The sequence below is a fragment of the Schistocerca serialis genome, chromosome 8 (assembly GCF_023864345.2).
Source record: "Schistocerca serialis cubense isolate TAMUIC-IGC-003099 chromosome 8, iqSchSeri2.2, whole genome shotgun sequence".
NCBI classification, from domain to species: domain Eukaryota; kingdom Metazoa; phylum Arthropoda; class Insecta; order Orthoptera; family Acrididae; genus Schistocerca; species Schistocerca serialis.
Genome location: NC_064645.1, coordinates 27,225,370 through 27,250,790, shown reverse-complemented (window position 1 = coordinate 27,250,790; position 25,421 = coordinate 27,225,370).

Here is a 25,421-nt window from a genome sequence, read left to right as displayed (position 1 = left end):
ACTGATCTCCCAGGGAACGCTCAAAACAAACCAGAAAAAATGACTAGATTTACTCTTCTTGTACTTAAGTCGGCATTGTGCCTCTTGTATTAAATCCCGACGCCATTTCTGTGTTTCATCGTCAATGTGAATGTGGAAGGGATAGAGTAAAGCTGCAGTAGTGCTTCAGAATGTAATACTGATCTCCCACAAACGCTCAGACAAACCAGAAACAATGAGAAGATTTAATCTTCATGTACTTAAGTCGGCATTGTGCCTTTTGTATTAAATCCCGACGCAATTTCTGTGTTTCGTCGTAAATGTGGAGGCCCAAGGGATGCAGTAACGCTACAGGGGTGCAGATGAATCTAATACTGATCTCCAGGTAAAGCTCAAAGAAAACCACAAACAATGAGAAGAGTTACTCTTCTTGAACTTAAGTCGGCATTGTGCTTTTGTATCAAATCCCGACGCAATTTCTGTGTTTCATCGTCAATGTGAAGGTTCAAGGGATACAGTAACGCTGAAGTGGTGCATCGGAATCTAATACTGATCTCCCAGGAAACGCTCAAAGCAAATCACAAACAATGAGAAGATTTTCTCTTCTTGTACTTAAGTCGGCATTGTGCCTTTTGTATTAAATCCCGACGCAATTTCTGTGTTTCATCTGGCAAATTGAAGATCCAACGCTGCAGGGGTGCATATGAATCTAATACTGATCTCCAGGTAAAACTCAAAGGAAACCACAAACAATGAGAAGAGTTACTCTTCTTGTACCTAAGTCAGCATTGTGCGTTTTGTATTAAATCCCGACGCTATTTCTGTGATTCTTGGTCAATGTGAAGGTCCAAGGCATAGAGTAAAGTTGCGGTAGTGATTCGGAATCTAATACTGATCTCCCAGGCAAAGCTCAAAGCAAACCACAAACAATGAGAGAATTTACTCTTCTTGTACTTAAGTCGGCATTGTGCTTTTTGTATTAAAATCGGACGCAATTTATGTGTTTCATCGTCAGTGTGAAGGTCCAAGGGATACAGTAACACAGAAGCGTTTTATTGGAATCTAATACTGATCTCCCAGGAAACGCTCAAAGCAAACCTCAAACATTGAGAAGATGTTCTCTTCTTGTACTTAAGTCGGCATTGTGCCTTTTGTATTAAATTCCGACGCAATTTCTGTGTTTCATTGTCAATGCGAAGATCCAAGGGATAGATTAAAGCTGCTGTTGTGCATCGTATTCTAATACTGATCTCCCAGGCAACGCTCAAAGCAAACCAAAAACAAAGAGAGGATTTACTCTTCTTGTACTTAAGTCGGCTTTGTGCTTTTTGTATTAAAGTCGGACGCAACTTATGTGTTTCATCGTCAATGTGAATGTCCAAGGGATAGAGTAAAGGTGCAGTAGTGTATCAGAATGTAATACTGACCTCCCAATAAATGCTCAAAGGAAACCACAAACAATTTGAAGATTTACTCTTCTTGTACTAATGTCAGCATTTTGCCTTTTGTATTAAATCCAGACGCAATTTCTGCGATTCATCGTCAATGTGAAGGTCCAAGGGATACAGTAACGATGCAGTAGTGCATCGGAATCTAACACCGATCTCCCAGGAAACGCTGAAAGCAAACCACAAACAATGAGAAGGTGAACTGTTCGTGTACTTATGTTGGCATTGTGTCTTTTGTATTAATTGCCGACGCAATTCCTTTTTCTCATCGTCAATGTGAAGGTCCAAGGGATAGAGTAACGCAGCAGTGGTGCATCGCAATCTAATTCTGATCTCCCAGGAAACGCTCAAAGAAAAACCAGAAACAATGAGAAGATTTACTCTTCTTGTACTTAAGTCGGCATTGTGCCTTTTGTAATAAATCCCGACGCAATTTCTGTGTTTCATTTTAAACTTGAAAGCCAAAGGGATACAGTAATGCTGCAGTAGTGCATCAGAATCTAATACTAATCTCCCAGGAAACGCTCAAAGTAAAGCACAAACAATGAGAACATTTACTCTTCTTGTACTTAAGTCGGCAGTCTGCCTTTTGTATTAAATCCCGTCGCAATTCTATGTTTCATCGTCAAAATTGAACGTCAAGGGATACAGTAACACTGCAGTGGTGCTTCGGAATCTAATACTGTTCTCCAGGTAAAGCTACAAGCAAACCACAAACAATGAGATGAGTTACTCTTCTTGTACTTAAGTCGGCATTGTGCCTTTTGTATAAAATTCCGACGCAGTTTCTGTGTTTCATCGTCAGTGTCGAGGTCCTAGGGATAGAGTACAGCTGCAGTAGTACATCGGAGTCTAACACTGATCTCCCAGGAAACGCTCAAAACAAACCGGAAACAATGAGAGGATTTACTCTCCTTGTACGTAGGTCAACATTGTGCCTTTTGTATTAAATCCCGACGCAATTTCTGTGTTTCATCGTCAATGTGAAGGTCCATGGGATACAGTAACGCATCAGCGGTGATTCGGAATCTAATACTGAACTCCCAGGAAACGCTCAAAGCAAAACACAAACAATGAGAAGATTTACTCTTCTTGTACTTAAGTCGACATTGTGCCTTTTGTATCAAATCCCGACGCAATTTCTGTGTTTCATGGTCAATGTGAAGGTCCAAGGGATACAGTAACGATACAGTGGTGCATCGGAATCGAATACTGATCTCCCAGGAAACGCTCAAAGCAAACCAAAAACAATGAGAAGATTTACTCTTCTTGGACTTAAGACGGCATTGTGCCTTTTGTATTAAATTCCGACGCAATTTCTGTGTTTCATCGTCAATGTGAAGGTCCAAGGGATAGAGTAAAGCTGCAGTAGTGCATCGGAATCTAATACTGATCTCCCAGGGAACGCTCAAAACAAACCAGAAAAAATGACCAGATTTACTCTTCTTGTACTTAAGTCGGCATTGTGCCTCTTGTATTAAATCCCGACGCCATTTCTGTGTTTCATCGTCAATGTGAATGTGGAAGGGATAGACTAAAGCTGCAGTAGTGCTTCAGAATGTAATACTGATCTCCCACAAACGCTCAGACAAACCAGAAACAATGAGAAGATTTAATCTTCATGTACTTAAGTCGGCATTGTGCCTTTTGTATTAAATCCCGACGCAATTTCTGTGTTTCGTCGTAAATGTGGAGGCCCAAGGGATACAGGAACGCTACAGGGGTGCAGATGAATCTTATACTGATCTCCAGGTAAAGCTCAAAGAAAACCACAAACAATGAGAAGAGTTACTCTTCTTGAACTTAAGTCGGCATTGTGCTTTTGTATCAAATCCCGACGCAATTTCTGTGTTTCATCGTCAATGTGAAGGTTCAAGGGATTCAGTAACGCTGAAGTGGTGCATCGGAATCTAATACTGATCTCCCAGGAAACGCTCAAAGCAAATCACAAACAATGAGAAGATTTTCTCTTCTTGTACTTAAGTCGGCATTGTGCCTTTTGTATTAAATCCCGACGCAATTTCTGTGTTTCATCTGGCAAATTGAAGGTCCAACGCTGCAGGGGTGCATATGAATCTAATACTGATCTCCATGTAAAACTCAAAGGAAACCACAAACAATGAGAAGAGTTACTCTTCTTGTACCTAAGTCAGCATTGTGCGTTTTGTATTAAATCCCGACGCTATTTCTGTGATTCTTGGTCAATGTGAAGGTCCAAGGCATAGAGTAAAGTTGCGGTAGTGATTCGGAATCTAATACTGATCTCCCAGGCAAAGCTCAAAGCAAACCACAAACAATGAGAGAATTTACTCTTCTTGTACTTAAGTCGGCATTGTGCTTTTTGTATTAAAATCGGACGCAATTTATGTGTTTCATCGTCAGTGTGACGGTCCAAGGGATACAGTAACACAGAAGCGTTTTATTGGAATCTAATACTGATCTCCCAGGAAACGCTCAAAGCAAACCTCAAACATTGAGAAGATGTACTCTTCTTGTACTTAAGTCGGCATTGTGCCTTTTGTATTAAATTCCGACGCAATTTCTGTGTTTCATTGTCAATGCGAAGATCCAAGGGATAGATTAAAGCTGCTGTTGTGCATCGTATTCTAATACTGATCTCCCAGGCAACGCTCAAAGCAAACCAAAAACAAAGAGAGGATTTACTCATCTAGTACTTAAGTCGGCTTTGTGCTTTTTGTATTAAAGTCGGACGCAACTTATGTGTTTCATCGTCAATGTGAATGTCCAAGGGATAGAGTGAAGGTGCAGTAGTGTATCAGAATGTAATACTGACCTCCCAATAAATGCTCAAAGGAAACCACAAACAATTTGAAGATTTACTCTTCTTGTACTAATGTCAGCATTTTGCCTTTTGTATTAAATCCAGACGCAATTTCTGCGATTCATCGTCAATGTGAAGGTCCAAGGGATACAGTAACGATGCAGTAGTGCATCGGAATCTAACACCGATCTCCCAGGAAACGCTGAAAGCAAACCACAAACAATGAGAAGGTGAACTGTTCGTGTACTTATGTTGGCATTGTGTCTTTTGTATTAATTGCCGACGCAATTCCTTTTTCTCATCGTCAATGTGAAGGTCCAAGGGATAGAGTAACGCAGCAGTGGTGCATCGCAATCTAATTCTGATCTCCCAGGAAACGCTCAAAGAAAAACCAGAAACAATGAGAAGATTTACTCTTCTTGTACTTAAGTCGGCATTGTGCCTTTTGTAATAAATCCCGACGCAATTTCTGTGTTTCATCTTAAACTTGAAAGCCAAATGGAATACAGTAATGCTGCAGTAGTGCATCAGAATCTAATACTAATCTCCCAGGAAACGCTCAAAGTAAAGCACAAACAATGAGAACATTTACTCTTCTTGTACTTAAGTCGGCAGTCTGCCTTTTGTATTAAATCCCGTCGCAATTCTATGTTTCATCGTCAAAATTGAACGTCAAGGGATACAGTAACACTGCAGTGGTGCATCGGAATCTAATACTGTTCTCCAGGTAAAGCTACAAGCAAACCACAAACAATGAGAAGAGTTACTCTTCTTGTACTTAAGTCGGCATTGTGCCTTTTGTATTAAATTCCGACGCAGTTTCTGTGTTTCATCGTCAGTGTCGAGGTCCTAGGGATAGAGTACAGCTGCAGTAGTACATCGGAGTCTAACACTGATCTCCCAGGAAACGCTCAAAACAAACCGGAAACAATGAGAGGATTTACTCTCCTTGTACGTAGGTCAACATTGTGCCTTTTAAATTAAATCCCGACGCAATTTCTGTGTTTCATCGTCAATGTGAAGGTCCATGGGATACAGTAACGCATCAGCGGTGATTCGGAATCTAATACTGAACTCCCAGGAAACGCTCAAAGCAAAACACAAACAATGAGAAGATTTACTCTTCTTGTACTTAAGTCGACATTGTGCCTTTTGTATCAAATCCCGACGCAATTTCTGTGTTTCATGGTCAATGTGAAGGTCCAAGGGATACAGTAACGATACAGTGGTGCATCGGAATCGAATACTGACCTCCCAGGAAACGCTCAAAACAATCCAGAAACAATGAGATTATTTACTCTTCTTGTACTTAAGTCGGCATTCTGCCTTTTGTATTAAATCCCGTCGCAATTTCTGGGTTTCATCGTGAATGTGTAGGTCCAAGGGTAACAGTAACGCTGTCAGAGGGCATCGGAATCTTATACTGATCTCCCATGAAACGCTCAAAGCAAACCACAAACAATGAGAAGATTAACTCTTCTTGTAATTAAGTCGGCATTGTCCTTTTTTGTATTAAATCCCGCCGCAATTTCTGTGTTTCATCGTCAAAATTGAAGGTCCAAGGGACACAGTAACACTGCAGTGGTGCGTCGGAATCTAATACTGATCTCCAGGTAAAGCTCAAAGCAAACCACAAACAACGAGAAGAGTTACTCTTCTTGTACTAAATTCGGCATTGTGCCGTCGGTATTAAATTCCGACGCAATTTCTGTAATTGGTCGTCATTGTGAATGTCCAAGGGATAGAGCACAGCTGCAGTAGTGGATCGGAATGTAACACTGATCTCCCAGGAAACGCTCAAAACAAACCAGAAACAATGAGAAGATTTACTCTCCTAGTACTTAGGTCGGCATTGTGCCTTTTGTATTAATTCCCGACGCAATTTCTGTGTTTCGTCGTCAATGTGAAGGTCCAAGGGATAGAGTAAGACTGCGGTAGTGCCTCGGAATCTAATACTGATCTCCCAGGAAACGCTCAAAGCAAGCCATAAACAATGAGCACATTTACTCCTCTTATTCTTAAGTTGGCATTGTGGCTTTTGTATTAAATCCCGACGCAATTCCTGTGTCTCATCATCAATGTGAAGATCCAAGGGATAGAGTAAAGCTGCAGTAGTGCATCAGAATCTAATTCTCATCTGCCAGGAAACACTCAAAGCAAACCACTAACAATCAGAAGATTTACTCTTCATGTATTAAATTCTTCATTGTGACTTTTGTATTAAATCCCGTCACAATATCTGTGTTTCATCGTCAATGTGAAGTTCCAAGGTAATAGAGTAAAGCAGTAGTAGTGCATTGGAATCAAATACTGATCTCCCAGGAAACTCTCAAAGCATACCACAAACAAAGAGAGGATTTACTCTTCTTGTACTTAAGTCGGCATTGTGCCATTTGTATTAAATCCCGACGCAGTTTCTGTGTTTCATCGTCAATGTGTAGGTCCAACGGATACAGTAACGCTCTAGCGGTGCACTGGAATCTAATACTGATCTCCCAGGAAATTCTCACAGCAAACCACAAACAATGAGAAGATTTACACATCTTGTACTTATATCGGCATTGTGGATTTTGTATTAAGTCCCGACGCAATTTCTGTTTTCATCGTCAATGTCAAAGTCCAAGGGATACAGTAAAGCAGCAGCAGTGCATCGGAACCTAGTACTGATCTCCCACAAAACGCTCAAATCAAACCAGAAACTTAGAGAAGTTTTACCCTTCTTCTAATTAAGTCGTCATTGTGCCTTTTGTATTAAATCCCGACGCAATTTAAGTTTTTCATCTCAATGTGAAGGTCCAAGGAATACAGTAACACTGCAGTAGTCCATCGGAATGTAATACTGATCTCCCAGGAAACGCTGAAAGCGAAGCACAAACAATGAGAGGATATACTCTTCTGGTACTTAAGTCGGCATTGTGCCTTTTGGATTAAATCCCAACGCAGTTTCTGTGTTTCATCGTCAATAAGAAGGTCGAAGGTATACAGTAACGCTGCAGTATTGCATCGGAATGTAATACTGATCTATCAGGAAATGCTCACAGCATACCACAAACTACGCGAATATTTAGTGTTCTTGTATTTAAGTGGGCATTGTGCCTTTTTTTATTATATCCCGACGCAATATCTGTGTTTCATCGTCAATGTGGAGGTCCAAGCTATACAGTAACGCTGCAGTGGTGCATCGGATCTAATACTGATCTCCCAGGATATGCTCAAAGCATACCACAAACAAATAGAAGATTTACTCGTCTTGTACTTAAGCGGGCATTGTGCCTTTTGTATTAAATCCCGACGCAATATCTGTGTTTCATCGTCAATGTGAAGGTCAAAGAGTTAATGTAACGCTGCAGTTGTGCATCGGAATCTAATACTGATCTCCAAGGAAACGCTCAAAGCAAATCACATATAATCAGAAGATATAATTTTCTTGTACTTCAATCGGCCTAGTGTCTTTTGTATTATATCCCGACGCTATTTCTGTGTTTCGTCGTCGATGTGAAGGTCCAAGGGATACATTAACGCTGCAGTGGTGCATCGGAATGTAATACTGATCTCCCAGCAAACGCTCAAAGCAAACCACAAACAATGAGAAGATTTACTCTTTTTGTACGTAAGTCAGCATTGTGCCTTTTGTATAAAATCCCGACGCAATTTCTGTGTTTCATCGCCAATGTGAATGTCCAAGCGATAGAGTATAGCTGCATTAGTGCATCGGAATACATTTCTCATCTCCCTGGAAACGCTCAAAGCAAACCACAAACAATGAGAAGATTTAGTCTTCTTGTACTTAAGTCGGCATTGTGCCTTTTGTAATAAATCCCGACTCAATTTCTGTGTTTCATCTTCAATGTGAAGTTCCAAGTGATAGAGGAAAGCAAAGCACAAACAATGATAGGATTTACTCTTCTGGTACTTAAGTCGGCATTGTGCCTTTTGGATTAAATCCCGACGCTGTTTCTGTGTTTCGTCGTCAATGTGAAAGTCGAAGGTATACAGTAACGCTGCAGTATTGCATCGGAATCTAATACTGATCTATCAGGAAATGCTCACACCATACCACAAACTACGAGAAGATTTAGTGTTCTTGTACTTAAGTGGGCATTGTGCCTATTTTATTATATCCCGACGCAATTTCTGTGTTTCATCGTCGATATGGAGGTCCAAGCGATACAGTAACGCAGCAGTGATGCATCGGAATCTAATACTGATCTCCCAGGAAACCTTCAAAGCAAACCACCAACAATGAGAAGATTTACTCTTCTTGTACTTAAGTCGGCATTGTGCCATTTGTATTAAATCCTGACGCAATCTCTGTGTTTCATCGTCAATCTGAAGGTCCAAGGGATACAGTAACGCTGCAGTGGTGCATCGGAATCTGATACTGATCTCCCAGGAAACGCTCGAAGCAAACCACAAACAATGAGAACATTGAACCTTCTTGTGCTTACGTCGGCATTGTAGCTTTTGTATTTAATCCGGACGCAATATCTGTGTTTCATCGACAATTTGAAGTTCCAAGGGATAGAGTAAAGCTGCAGTAGTGCATCGTAATCTAATACTGATCTCCCAGGAAACGCTCAAAGCAAACCACAACAATGAGAGGATTTACTCTTCCTGTACTTAAGTCGGCATTGTGCCTTTTCTATTAAATCCCGATGCAATTTCTGGGTTTCATCGTCAATGCGAAAGTCCGAGGGATAGAGCAACGCTGCAGTGGTGCATCGGAATCTAATAATGATCTCCAACGAAATGCTCAAAACATACCACAAACAATGAGAGATTTACTCTTCTTGTACTTAAGTCGGCATTGTGCATTTTGTATTAAATCCCGACGCAATTTCTGTGTTTCATCGTCAATGAGAAAGTCCAATGGATACAGTAACGCTGCAGTGATTCATTGGAATCTAATACTGATCTCCCCGGAAACGCCCAAAGCAAACCACGAACTATGAGAAGATTTACTCTTCTTGTACTTAAGTGGACATTTTGCCTTTTGTATTAAATCCCGACGCAATTACTGTGTTTCATCGCCAATGTGAATGTCTAAGGGATAGAGTAAAGCTGCAGTAGTGCATCGGATACATTTCTCATCTCCCTAGAAACGGTCAAAGCAAACCATAAACAATGATAAGATTTACTCTTCTTGTACTTAAGTCGGCATTGTGAATTTTGTATTAAATCCCGACGCAATTTCTGTGTTTCAACGTCAATGTGAAGGTCCAAGGGATAGAGTAAAGCTGCAGTAGTTCAGCGGAATCAAATACTGATCTCCTAGGAAACGCTCAAGGCTACCACAAACAATGAGAGGATTTATTCTTCTTGTACTTAAATCGGCATTGTGCCTTTTGTATTAAGTCCCGACGCAGTTTCAGTGTTTCATCGTCAATGTGAAAGTCCAAGGGATAGAGTAAAGCTGCAGTAGTGCATCGGAATCTAATACTGATCTCCCTGGAAACGCTCAAAGCAAACCACTAACAACGAAACGATTTTCTCTTCTTGTGCTTATGTCGATATTGTGCTTTTGTATTATATCCCGACTCAATTTCTGTGTTTCATTGTCAATGTGAAGGTCCAAGGGATCCAGTACCGCTGCAGTGGTGCATCGGAATCTAATACTGATATCCCAGCAAACGCTGAAAGCAAATTACAAACAATGAGAAGATTAACTCTTCTTGTACTTAAGTCGTCATTGGACCTTCTGTATTAAATCCCGACGCAATTTCTGTGTTTCATCGTCAATGTGACGGTCCAAGGAATAGAGGAAAGCAGTAGTAGTGCATCAGAATCTAATACTGACCTCCCAGGAAACGCTCAAAGCAAACCACAAACAATGAGAAGATTTACTCTTCTTGTACTTTCGTCATCATTGTGCCTTTTGTATTAAATACCGACGCAATTTCTGAGTTTCATCGTCAATGTGAATGTCCAGGGGATAGAGTAAAGCTTCAGTAATGCATCGGAATCTAATACTGATCTCCCAGGAAACGCTCAAAGCAAACCACAAACAATGAGAGGATTTACTCTTCTTGTCCTTACGTCGGCATTGTGTCTTTAGTATTAAATCCCGACGCAATTTCTGGGTTTCATCGTCAATGTGAAGGTCTAAGGGATACAGTATCGCTGCAGTGGTGCATCGGAATCTAATAGTGATATCCCAGGAAACGCTCAAAGCAAACGACAAACAATAAGAAGATTTACTCTTCTTGTACTTAAGTCGGAATTCTGCCTTTTGTATTAAATCACGACGCAATTTCTGTGTTTCATCGTCAATGTGAAAGTCCAAGCGTTACAGTAAGGCTGCAGTGGTGCATCAGGATCTAATACTCATCTCCCAGGAAACGCTAAATGCATAGCACAAGTACTGAGAAGATATACTCTTCTTGTACATAAGTCGGCATTGTGCCTTTTGTATAAAACCCCGACGAAATTTCTGTGTTTCATCGCCAATGTGAAGGTCTGAGGGATAGAGTAAAGGTGCATTAGTGCATCGGAATCAAATACTGATCTCCCAGGAAACGCTCAAGGCAAACCACAAACAATGAGATGATTTACTCTTCTTGTACTTAAATCGGCATTGTGCCTTTTGTATTAAATCCCCGACGCAGTTTCTGTGTTTCATCGTCAATTTCAAAGTCCAAGGGATACAGTAACGCTGCAGTGGTGCATCGCCATCCATTACTGATATCCCAGGAAACACTCAAAGCAAACGACAAACAATAAGAAGATTTACTCTTCTTGTACTTAAGTCGGAATTCTGCCTTTTGTATTAAATCCCTATGCAATTTCTGTGTTTCTTCGTCAATGTGAAAGTCCAAGGGATAGAGTAAAGCTGCAGTAGTGCATCGGAATCTAAAACTGACCGCCCAGGAAACGCTCAAAGCAAACCACAAACAATGAGAAGATTTTCTTTTCTTGTACTTAAGTCGGCATTGTGCCTGTTGTATTAAATTCAGACGCAATTTCTGTGTTTCATCGTCAATGTGAAGGTCTGAGGGATAGATTAAAGCTGCATTAGTGCATTGGAATCTAATACTGATCTCCCAGGAAACGCTCAAAACAATCCAGAAACAATGAAAAGATATACTCTTCCTGTACTTAAGTCGGCATTGTGCCTTTGGTATTAAATCACGACGCAATTTCTGTGTTTCATCGTCAATGTGAAAGTCCAATCGTTACAGTAACGCTGCAATGGTGCATTGGAATCTAATACTCATCTCCCAGGAAACGCTCAGTGCAAACCACAAACAATGAGAAGATATACTCTTCTTGTACTTAAGTCGGCATTGTGCCTTTTGTATTAAATCCCGACGCAATTTCTGTGTTTCATCGTCAATGTGAATGTCCAAGGGATACAGTAATGCTGCAGTGGTGCATCGGAAACAAATACTGATCTCCCAGGAAACGTCCAAAGCAAACCAGAATCATAGATAAGTTTTACTCTTCTTCTACTTATGTCCGCATGGTGCCCTTTGTATTAGATCCCGACGCAATTTCAGTGTTTCATCGTCATTGTGAAGGTCCACAGGATACAGTAACGCTGCAGTGGTGCATTGGAATAAAATACTGATATCCCAGGAAACACTCATAGCAAACCACAAACATTGAGATGATTTTCTCTTCTTGTTCTTAAGTCGGCATTGTGGCTTTTGCATTAAATCCCGACGCAATTTCTGTGTTTCATTGTCAATGTGACGGTACAAGGGATAGAGTAAAGCTGCAGTAGTGCATTGGAATCTAATACAGACCTCCCAGGAAACGCTCAAAGTAAACCACAAACAATGTGAAGATTTACTCTTCTTGTACTTACGTCATCATTGTGCCTTTTGTATTAATACCGACGCAATTTCTGTGTTTCATCGTCAATGTGAAGGTCCAGGGGATAGAGTAAAGCTGCAGTAGTGCATCGGAATCTAATACTGATCTCCAAGGAAACGCTGAAAGCAAACCACAAACAATGAGAGGATTTACTCTTCTTGCTCTTAAGTCGGCATTGTGCCTTTTGTATTAAATCGCGACGCAATTTCTGTGTTTCATCGTCAATATGAGGATCCAAAGGATAGAGTATAGCAGCAGTAGTGCATAGGAATCTAATACCTATCTCTCAGTAAACGCTCAAAGCAAACCTCACACAATGAGAAGATTTACTCTTCTTGTACTTAAGTCGGCATTGTGTCTTTAGTCTTAAATCCCGACGAAATTTCTGGGTTTCATCGTCAATGTGAAGCTCCCAGGGATACAGTATCGCTGCAGTGGTGCATCGGAATCTAATACTGATGTCCCAGGGAAGGCTAAAAGCAAACGACTAACAATAAGAAGATTTACTCTTCTTGTACTTCAGTCGGCATTGTGCCTTTTGTATTAAATCACGACGCAATTTCTGTGTTTCATCGTCAATGCGAAAGTCCAAGCGTTACAGTAACGCTGCAGTGGTGCAACGGAATCGAATACTCATATCCCAGGAAACGCTCAATGCAAACCACAATCAATGAGAAGATATACTCTTCTTGTACTTAAGTCGGCATTGTGCCTTTTATATTAAATCCCGACGCAATTTCTGTGTTTCATCGTCAATGTGAAGGTCCAAGGGAGACAGTAACTCTGCAGTGGTGCTTCGGAAACAAATACTGATCGCCCAGGAAACGCTCAATGCAATCCAGAAACAGAGAGAACATTTACTCTTCTTCTACTTAGGTTGGCATTGTGCGTTTTGTATTAAATTCCGACGCAATTCTAGTGTTTCATCGTCAATGTGAACGTCCAAGGGATACAGTAACGCTGCAGTGGTGCATTGGAATCTAATACTGATATCCCAGGAAACGCTCAAAGCAAACCACAAACAATGTGAAGATTTACTCTTCTTGTACTTACGTCATCATTGTGCCTTTTGTATTAAATACCGACGCAATTTCTGTGTTTCATCGTCAATGTGAAGGTCCAGGGGATAGAGTAAACCTGTAGTAGTGCATCGGCACCTATTACCCATCTCCCAGTAAACGCTCAAAGCAAACCACAAACAATGAGAAGATTTACTCTTCTCGTACTTAAGTCGGCATTGTGTCTTTAGTATTAAATACCGCCGCAATTTCTGGGTTTCATCGGCAATGTGAAGCTCCAAGGGATACAGTATTGCTGCAGTGGTGCATCGGAATCTAATTCTGATCTCCCAGGAAAGGCTAAAAGCAAACGACAAACAATAAGAAGATTTACTCTTCTTGTACTTAAGTCGGCATTGTGTCTTTTGTATTAAATCACGACGCAATTTCAGTGTTTCATCGTCAATGTGAAAGTCCATGCGTTACAGTAACGCTGCAGTGGTGCAACGGAATCGAATACTCATATCCCAGGAATTGCTCAATGCAAACCACAATCAATGAGAAGATATACTCTTCTTGTACTTAAGTCGGCATTGTGCCTTTTGTATTATATCCCGACACAATTTATGTGTTTCATCGTCAATGAGAAGGTCCAAAAGATACAGTAACGCTGCAGTGGTGCATCGGAATCTAATACTGATTACACAGGAAACGCACAAAGCAAACCATCAAAAATGAGAAGATTAACTCTTCTTGTACTTAAGTCGTCATTGTGCCTTTTGTATTAAATGCCAACTCAATTCTGTGTTTCATCATCAATGTTAACACCCAAGGGATACAGTAACGCTGAAGTGGTGCATCGGAAACAAATACTGATCTCCCAGGAAACGCTCAAAGCAAACCAGAAACATAGAGAAGTTTTACTCTTCTTCCAATTATGTCGGCATTGTGCGTTTTGTTTTAAATCCCGACGCAATTTCAGTGTTCCATCGTGAATGTGAAGGTCCAACGGATAGAGTAAAGCTGCAGTAGTGCATCGGAATCTAATTCTCATCTCCCAGGAAACGCACAAAGGAAACCAGAAACTATGAGAAGATTTACTATTCTTGTACTTAAGTGGGCATTATGCCATTTGTATTAAATCTCGACACAATTTCTGTGTTTCATCGTCAATGTAAAGGTCTAAGGGACAGAGTAATGGTGCAGTAGTGCAACGGAATCTAATACTCATCTCCCAGCAAACGCACAAAGCAAACCACAAACAATGTGAAGATTTACTCGTCTTGTACTTACGTCATCATTGAGCCTTTTGTATTAAATACCGACGCAATTTCTGTGTTTCATCGTCAATGTGAAGGTCCAGGGGATAGAGTAAAGCTGGAATAGTGCATCGGAATCTAATACTGATCTCCCAGGAAACGCTCACAGCAAACCACAAACGATGAGAGGATCTACTCTTCTTGTTCGTAAGACGGCATTGTGCATTTTGTATTAAATCCCGACGCAATTTCTGTGTTTCATCGTCAATGTGAAGGTCCAAGGGATAGAGTAAAGCTGCAGTAGTGCATCGGAATCTGATAGTCATCTCCCAGTAAACGCTCAGAGCAAACCACAAACAATGAGAAGATTTACTCTTCTTGTACTTAAGTCGGCATTGTTCCTTTTGTATTAAATCACGACGCAATTTCTGTGTTTCATCGTCAGTGTGAAAGTCCAAGGGATACAGTAACGCTGCAGTGGTGCAACGGAATGTAATACTCATATCCCAGGAAACGCTCAATGCAAACCCCAATCAATGGGAAGATATACTCATCTTGTACTTAAGTCGGCATTGTGCCTTTATTATTAAATCCCGACGCAATTTTTGTGTTTCATCGTCAATTTGAAGGTCCAAGGGAAACAGTAACCCTGCAGTGGTGCTTCGGAATCAAATACTGATCGCCCAGGAAACGCTCAATGCAAACCAGAAACATAGAGAGGATATACTCTTCTTCTACTTAGGTTGGCATTGTGCGTTTTGTATTAAATCCCGTCGCTAATTCAGTGTTTCATCGTCAATGTGGAAGTCCAAGGGATACAGTAACGCTGCAGTGGTGCATTGGAATCTAATACTGATATCCCAGGAAACGCTCAAAGCAAACCACAAACAGTGAGAAGATTTTCTCTTCTTGTTCTTAAGTCGTCACTGTGCCTTTTGTATTAAATCCCGACTCAATTCTGTGGTTCATCATCAATGTTAATGTCCAAGGGATACAGTAACGCTGCAGTGGTGCATCGGAAACAAATACTGATCTCCCAGGAAACGCTCAAAGCAAACCAGAAACATAGAAAGTTTTACTCTTCATCTACTTATGTCGGCATTGTGCGTTTTGTTTTAAATCCCGACGCAATTTCAGTGTTTCATCGTCAATGTGAAGGTCCACAGGTTACAGTAACGCTGCAGTGGTGTATTGGAATCTAATATTGATATCCCAGGAAACACTCGAAGCAAACCACAAACAATGATATGATTTTCTCTTCTAGCTCTTAAATCGGAATTGTGTCATTTGTATTAAATCCCAAAGCAATTTCTGTGTTTCATCGTCAATGTGAAGGTCCAAGGTATAGAGTAAAGCTGCAGTAGTGCATCGGAATCTAATACTGACCTGCCAGGAAACGCTCAAAGCAAAGCACAAACAATGAGAAGTTTTGCTCTTCTTCTACTTAAGTCGGCATTGTGCGTTTTGTATTAAATCTCGACGCAATTTCAGTTTTTCATCGTCAATGTGAAGGTACGATGGATTCAGTAACGCTGCAGTGGTGCATCGGAATCTAATATTGTTCTCCCAGGAAACGCTCAAAGCAAACCACAAACAATGAGAAGATTTACTCTTCTTGTACTTAAGTCGGCATTGTGCCTTTTGTATTAAATCCCAATGTAATTTCTGTGTTTCATCGTCAATGTGAAGGTCCAAGGGATACAGTAACGCTGCAGTGGTGCATCGGAAACAATTACTGATCTCCCAGGAAACGCTCAAAGCAAACCAGAAACATCGAGAAGACTTACTCTCTTCTAGTTAAGTTGGCATTGTGCGTTTTGTATTAAATCCCGACGCAATTTCAGTGTTTCATCTTCAATTTGAAAGTTCAAGGAATACAGTACTGCTGGAGTGATGCATTGGAATCTAATACTGATATCCCAGGTAACGCTCAAAGCAAACCACAAACAATGAATAGATTTTCTCTTCTTGTACTTAAGTCGGCATTGTGCCATTTGTATTAAATCCCGACGCAATTTCTGTGTTTCATCGTCAATGTGAAGGTCCAAGGGATAGAGTAAAGCTGCAGCAGTGCATCGGAATCTAATTCTCATCTCCCAGGACACGCTCAAAGGAAATACGACACACTGAGGAAATTTACTATTCCTGTACTTAGGTCGGCATTGTGCCTTTAGTATTAAATCCCGACCCAATTTCTGTGTTTCATCGTCAATGTGAAGGTCCAAGGGATACAGTAACGCTGCAGTGGTGCATTGGAATCTAATACTGATCTCCCAGGAAACACTCAAAGCAAAGCACAAACATTGAGAAGATTTTCTCTTCTTGTATTTAAGTCGGCAATGTGCCATTTGTATTAAATACCGGCGCAATTTCTGTGTTTCATCGTCAATGTGAAGGTCCAAGGGACAGAGTAAAGCTGCAGCAATGCATCGGAATCTAATACTCATCTCCCAGGAAGCGCTCAAAGCAAACCACAAACAATGAGAAAATTTACTCTTCTTGTACTTACGACGGCATTGTGCCTTTTGCATTAAATAACGACACAATTTCTGTGTCTCATCGTCAATGCTAAGGTCCAGGGGATAAAGTAAGACAGCAGTAGTGCATCGGAATCTAATACTGATCTCCCAGGAAACGCTCAAGGCAAACAACAATTAATGAGAGGATTTACACTTCTTGTACGTAAGTGGCCATTGCGCCTTTTGTATTAAATCCCGACGCAATTTTTGTGTTTCATCGTCAATGTGAAGGTCCAAGGGATACAGTAACTCTGCATTGGTGCTTCGGAAAGAAATACTGATCGCCCAGGAAACGCTCAATGCAAACCAGAAACATAGAGAGGATTTACTCTTATTTGTACTTAAGTCAGCATTGTGCCTTTTGTACTAAATCCGGACGCAGTTTCTGTATTTCATCGTCGATGTGAAGTTCCAGGGGATACAGTAATGCTGCAGTGGTGCATCGGAATCTGATACTGATCTCCCAGGAAATGCTCAAAGCAAACCATCAACAACGAGAAGAATAATTCTTCTTGTACTTAAGTCGTCACTGTGCCTTTTGTATTAAATCCCGACTCAATTCTGTGTTTCATCATGAATGTTAATGTCCAAGGGATACAGTAACGCTGCAGTGGTGCATCGGAAACAAATACTGATCTCCCAGGAAACGCTCAAAGCAAACCAGAAACATAGAGAAGTTTTACTCTTCATCTACTTATGTCGGCATTGTGCGTTTTGTTTTAAATCCCGACGCAATTTCTGTGTCTCATCGTCAATGCTAAGGTCCAGGGGATAAAGTAAGGCTGCAGTAGTGCATCGGAATCTAATACTGATCTCCCAGGAAACGCTCAAGGCAAACAACAATTAATGAGAGGATTTACACTTCTTGTACGTAAGTGGCCATTGTGCCTTTTGTATTTAATCCCGACGCAATTTCTGAGTTTATTCGTCAATGTGATGGTCCAAGGGATACTGTAACGCTGCAGTTGCGCCCCGTAATCTAATACTGATCTTCCAGGAAACGCTCATAGTAAACCACATACAATGAGAAGATTTCCTCTTTTTGTACTTACTTCGGCATTGTGCCTTCTGTATTAAATCTCGTCGCAATTTCTGTGTTTCATCGTCAATGTGATGGTCCAAGGGATGCAGTAACGCTGCAGTGGTGCACCGTAATCTAATACTGATCTCCCAGGAAACGCTCAAAGTAAACCACATACAACGAGAAGATTTCCTCTTTTTGTACTTCAGTCGGCATTGTGCCTTTTGTATTATATCCCGACGCAATTTCTGTGTTTCATCGTCAATGTATAGGTCCCAGCGATACAGTAACGCTGCAGTGGTGCATCGGAAACAAATTCTGATCTCCCAGGAAACGCTCAAAGCAAACCAGAAACATAGTGAATTTTTACTCTTCTTCTACTTAAGTCTGCATTGTGTGTTTTGTATTATATCCCGACGCAATTTTAGTGTGTCATTGTTAATGTCAAGGTCCAAGGGAAAGAGTAAAGCTACAGTAGTGCATCGCAATCTAATACTGACCTCCCAGGGAACGCCCAAAGCAAACCACAAACAATGCGAAGTTTTGCTCTTCTTCTACTTAAGTCGGCATTCTGCGTTTTGTATTAAATCTCGACGCAATTTCAGTGTTTCATCGTCAATATGAAGGTGCAAGGGATACAGTAACGCTGCAGTGGTGCATCGGAAACAAATACTGATCTCCCAGGAAACGCTCAAAGCAAACCAGAAACATAGAGAAGATTTACTCTTCTTCTACTTATGTTGGCATTGTGCGTTTTGTATTAAATCGCGACGCAATTTCTGTGTTTCATCGTCAATGTCAAGGTCCAAGCGGAAGAGTAAAGCTACAGTAGTGCATCGGAATCTAATACTGACCTCCCAGGGGACGCCCAAAGCAAACCACAAACAATGCGTAGTTTTGCTCTTCTTCTAGTTGATTCGGCATTATGCGTTTTGTATTAAATCTCGATGCAATTTCAGTGTTTCATCGTCAATGTGAAGGTACAAGGGATACAGTAACGCTGCAGTGGTGCATCGGAAACAAATACTGATCTCCCAGGAAACGCTCAAAGCAAACCAGAAACGTAGAGAAAATTTACTCTGCTTCTACTTATGTTGGCGTTGTGCGTTTTGTATTAAATCCCGACGCAATTTCAGTGTTTGATCGTCAATGTGAAAGTCAAAGGGATACAATAACTCTGGAGTGGTGCATTGGAATCTCATACTCATATCCCCGGAAACGCTCAAAGCAAACCACAAACAATGAGAAGATTTTCTCTTCTTCTCCTTAAGTCGGCATTGTGCCGTTTGTATTAAATCCCGACGCAATTTCTGTGTTTCATCGTCAATGTGAAGGTACAAGGTATAGAGTAACGCTGCAGTGGTGCATCGGAATCTAATACTGATCTCCCAGGAAACGCTCAAAGCAAACCACAAACAATGAGAAGATTTATTCTTCTTGTACTTATGTCGGCATTGTGCCTTTTGTATTGAATCACGACGCAATTTCTGTGTTTCATCGTCAATGTGAAGGTCCGAGCGATACAGTAACGCTGGAGTGGTGCATCGGAATCTAATACTGATCTTCCAGGAAACGCTTAACGCAAACCACAATTAATGAGAGGATTTACACTTATTGTACTTAAGTGACCATTGTGTCGTTTGTATTAACTCCCGACCAAATTTCTGCGTTTCATCGTCAATGTGAAGGACCAAGGGACACAGTAACGCTACAGTGGTGCATCGGAATCTAATACTGATCTCCCAGGAAACGCTCAAAGCAAACCACAAACAATGTGAAGATTTATTCTTCTTGTACTTAAGTCGGCATTGTGCCTTTTGTATTAAATCCCGACGCAATTTCTGTGTTTCATCGTCAATGTGAAGTTCCAAGCGATACAGTAACGCTGGAGTGGTGCATCGGAATCTAATACTGATCTTCCAGGAAACGCCTAACGCAAACCATAAACAATGAGATGATTTACTCTACTTGTACTTAAGTCGGCATTGTGCCTTTTGTATTAAATCCCGACGGAATTTCTGAGTTTCATCGTCAATGTGGAAGTAAAAGGGATACAGTAACGCTGCAGTGGTGCATCGGAATCTAATACTAATCTCCCAGGAAACGCTCAAAGCAAACCACAAACAATGAGAAGATTTATTCTTCTTGTACTTATGTCGGCATTGTGCCTTTTGTATTAAATCACGACGCAATTTCTGTGTTTCATCGTCAATGTGAAGGTCCAAGCGATACAGTAACGCTGGAGTGGTGCATCGGAATCTAATACTGATCTTCCAGGAAACGCTTAACGCAAACCGGAAACAATGAGATGATTTACTCTACATGTACTTAGGTCGGCATTGTGTTTTCGTACTAAATCCCGACGCAATTTCTGTGTTTCATCGTCAATGTGAAGGTCTAAGGGTTAGAGTAAAGCAGCAGTGGTGCATCGGAATCTAATACTGATCTCCCAGGAAACGCTCAAACCAAACCAGAAACAATAAGAAGAATTACTCCTATTGTACTTAAGTAGGCATTGCGCCTTGTGTATTAAATCCAGACGCAATTTCTGTGTTTCAGCGTCAATGTGATGGTCCAGGGGATAGAGTAAAGCTGGAGTAGTGCATCGGAATCTAATACTCATCTCCCAAGTACCGCTCAAAGCAAACCACAAACAATGAGAGGATTTACTCTTTACGTACGTAAGTCGGCATTGTGCCTCTTGTATTAAATCTCGACGCAATATCTGTGTTGCATCGTCATTGTGAAGGTCCAAGGGATACAGTAATGCTGCAGTGGTGCATCGGAATCTAATACTGACCTCCCATGAAACGCTCAAAGCAAACCACAAACAATGAGAAGATTTATTCTTCTCGTATTGAAGTGGGCATTGTGCCTTTTGTATTAAATCCCGACGCAATTTCTGTGTTTCATCGACAAAGTGAAGGTCCAAGGGATACAGTAACGCTGCAGTGGTGCATCGGAATCTAATACTGATCTCCCAGGAAACGCTCAAAGCAAACCACAAACAATGAGAAGATTTACGCTTCTTGTAATTAAGTCGACATTGTGTCTTTTGTATTAAATCCCGATGCATTTTCTGCGTTTCATCGTCAATGTAATGGTTCAAGGGATACAGTAATGCTGCAGTGGTGCATCGGAATGAAATACTGATCTCCCAGGAAACGCCCAAAGCAAACCACAAACAATGAGAAGATTTACTCTTCTTGTACTTAAGTCGGCATTGTGCCTTTTGTATTAAATCCCAACGCAATTTCTGTGTTTCATCCTCAATGCAAAGGTCCAAGGAATACAGCAACGCTGCAGTGATGCATCGGTCCAAGGGATAGAGTAATTCTCCAGTAGTGCTTTGAAATCTAATACTCATCTCTCAGGAAACGCTCTAAGCAAACCACAAACATTGAGAAGATTTACTCTTCTTGTACTTAAGTCAGGATTGTGCCTTTTGTAAAAAATGCCGACGCAATTTCTGTGTTTCATCGTCAATGTGAAGTACCAAAGGGTACAGTAACGCTGCAGTGGTGCATCGGAGTCTAATACTGATTTCCCAGGGAACACTCAAAGCAACCACAAACTATGAGAAGATTGACTTATCTTGTACTTACGTCGGCGTTGTGCCTTTTGTATCCCTTGGACCTTCTTATTGACGATGAATCACAGAAATTGCATCGGAATTAAATACAAAAGGCACAATGCCTACTAAAGTACAAGAGGACTCACTGTTTTTACATTCTATGATTTGAGCCTTTCCTGTTAGACCAGTTTTAGTTATCGGTGCTTCACCTCAGGCTTACTGTATCCCTTGGACCTTCTTATTGACGATGAAACACAGAAATTGCATCGGAATTAAATACAAATGGCACAATACCGACTTAAGTACAAGCGGACTGACTGTTCTTACATTCTATGATATTAGCCTTTCCTGTGAGACCAGTTTTAGAGATCGAAGCTTCACTTCTGGTTTACTGTATCCCTTGGATCTTCTTACTGACGATGAAACACAGAAATTGTATCGGAATTAAATACAAAAGTCACAATGCCGACATAAGTACAATAGGACTGACTCTTCATACATTCCATGATTTGAGCCATTCCCTTGTGACCAGTTTTAGATATGGATGCTTCACTTCAGGTTTACTGTATCCCTTGGACCTTCTTACTGACGATGAAACACAGAAATTCCATCGGAATTAAATACAAAAGGTACAATGCCGACTTCAGTACAAGAAGACTGACTCTTCTTACTGTCTATGTTTTGAAACTTTCCTGTGTGACCAGGTTTAGATTCCGATGCTTCACTTCAGGTTTACTGTATCTCTTGGACCTTCTTATTGACGCTGAAACACATAAATTACAATGAAATTAAATACAAAAGGCACAATGCCGACTGAAGTACAAGAAGTCTGACTCTTCTTACTGTCTATGATTTTAACCTTTCCTGTGAGACCAGCTTTAGATTCATATGCTTCACTTCAGGGTTACTGTATCCCTTGGACCTTCTTATTGACGCTGAAACACAGAAATTGCATCGGAATTAAGGCACAATGCCGACATAAGTACTAGAAGACTAACTCTTCTTACTGTCTATGATTTGAACCTTTCCTGTGAAACCAGTTTCAGAATCCGATGGTTCACTTCAGGTTTACTGTATCCCTTGGACCTTCTTATTGACGCTGAAACACAGAAATTGCATCGGAAATAAATACAAAAGGCACAATGCCGACTTAAGTACAAGAAGACTGACTCTTCTTACCTTCCCTGTTTTGAACCTTTCCTGTGAGACTAGTTTTAGATTACGATGCTACACTTTAGGTTTACTGAATCCCTTGGACCTTCTTATTGACGATGAAACACAGAAATTACATTGGAATTAAAACAAAACCACAATGCCGACTTAAGTTCAAGAAGACTGACTATTCTTACTGTCTATGTTTTGAACCTTTCCTGTGAGACCAGTTGCAGATACCGATGCTTCACTTCAGGTTTACTGTATCCCCTGGGCATTCTTATTGACGATGAATCACAGAAATTGCATCGGAATTGAATACAAAAGGCACAACGCCGACCTAAGTACAAGAAGCCAGACTCTTCTTACTGTCTATGTTTTAAACCTTTCCTGTGAGACCAGTTTTAGAATCCGATGGTTCACTTCAGGTTTACTGTATCCCTTGGACCTTCTTATTGACGCTGAAACACAGAAATTGCATGGGAATGAAATACAAAAAGCACAATGCCGACTTAAGTACAGGAAGACTGACTCTTCTTACCTTCTCTGTTTTGAACTTTTCCTGTGAGACCAGTTTTAGATTCCGATGCTTCACTTTAGGTTTACTGAATCCCTTGGACCTTCTTATTGACGATGAAACACAGAAATTGCATTGGAATTAAAACAAAAGCCACAATGCCGACTTAAGTTCAATAAGACTGACTATTCTTACTGTCTATGTTTTGAACCTTTCCTGTGGGACCAGTTGTAGATTCCGATGCTTCACTTCAGGCTTACTGTATCCCTTGGACCTTCGTATTGACGATGAAACACAGAAATTGCATCGGAATTGAATACAAAAGGCACAATGCCGACCTATGTACAAGAAGACAGACTCTTCTTACTGTTTATGTTTTGAACCGTTGCTGTGAGACCAGTTTTAGATTCCGATGGTTCACTTCAGGTTTACTGTATCTCTTGGACCTTCTTATTGACGCTGAAACACAGAAATTGCGTCGGAATTAAATACAAAAGGCACATTGCCGACTGAAGTACAAGAAGTCTGACTCTTCTTACTGTCTATGATGTGAACCTTTCCTGTGAGACCAGTTTTAGATTCCGCTGCTTCACTTCAGGTTTACTGTATCCCTTAGACTATCTTATTGACGATGAAACACAGGAATTTCATCGGAAATAAATAAAAAAGGCACAATGCCGACATAAGTACAAGAAGACTGGCTCTTCTTACTGTCTATGATTTGAACCTTTCCTATGAGACCAGTTTTAGTTTCCGATGCTTCACTATAGGTTTACTGTATCACTTGGTCCTTCTTATTGACGATGAAGGAGAGAAATTGCATCGGAATGAAATACAAAAGGCCACTATGCCGACTTAGGTACAAGAAAGCTGACTCTTCTTACTGTCTATGTTTGAACCATTCCTGTGAGACCTGTTGTAGATTCCGATGCTTCACTTCAGGTTCATGTTTCCCTTGGAACTTCTTATTGACGCTGGAACACAGAAATTGCATCGGAGTTAAATACAAAAGGCACAATGCTGACTGAAGTAGAAGAAGTCTGGCTGTTCTTACTGTCCATATTTTGAACCTTCCCTGTGAGACCAGTTTTAGATTCCGATGCTTCACTTCAGGTTTACTGTATTCCTTGGACCTTCCTATTGACGATGAAACACAGAAATTGCATCGGAATTGAATACAAAAGGCACAATGCCGACCTAAGTACAAGAAGACTGACTCTTCTTACTGTCTATATTTTTAACCTTTCCTGTGAGACCGGTTTTAGATTCTGATGGTTCACTTCAGGTTTACTGTATCCCTTGGACCTTCTTATTGACGCTGAAACACAGAAATTGCATCGTAATTAAATACAAAAGGCACATTGCCGACTTCAATACAAGAAGACTGTCTCTTCTTACCTTCTCTGTTTTGAACCTTTCCTGTGAGACCAGTTTTAGATTCCGATATTTCACTTCAGGTTTACTGTATCCATTGGACCTACGTATTGACGATGAGACACAGAAATTGCATCGGAATAAAATTCAAAAGGCACAATGCCGACTTAAGTACAAGGAGACTGACTCTTCCTACTGTCAATGTTTGAAATTTTCCTGTGGGACCTGTTTTAGATTCCGATGCTTCACTTCAGGTTTACTGTACCCCTTGGACCTTCTTCTTGACGATAAAACACAGAAAATGCATCGGAATTAAATACAAAATGCACAATGCTGACTGAAGTACAAGAAGTCTGACTCTTCTTACTGTCTATGTTTTGAACCTTTCCTGTGAGACCAGTTTTAGATTCCGATGCTTCACTTCAGGTTTACTGTATCCCTTGGACCTTCTTATTGACGATGAGACACAGAAATTGCATCGGAACTAAATACAAAAGGCAGAATGGCGACCTATGTACAAGAAGACTGACTCTTCTTACTGTCTATGTTTTGAACCTTTCCTGTGAGACCAGTTTTAGATTCCGATGCTTCACTTCATCTTTACTGTATGCCTTGGACCTTCTTATTGTCGCTGAAACACAGAAATTACATTGGAATTAAATACAAAAGGCACAATGCCGACTTAAGTACAAGAAGTCTGACTGTTCTTACTGTCTATGTTGTGAACCTTTCCTGTGAGAGCAGTTTTAGATTCCGATGATTCACTTCAGGTTTTCTGTATCCCTTGGACCTTCTTATTGACGATGAAACACAGAAATTGCTTCGGAATTAAATACAAAATGCACAATACCATTGTAAGTACAAGAAGACTGACTCTTCCCACTGTCTATGCTTTGAACCTTTTCTATGAGACCAGTTTTAGATTCCGAAGCTTCAGTACAGGTTTACTGTATCCCTTGGTCCATCTTTTTGACTATGAAACA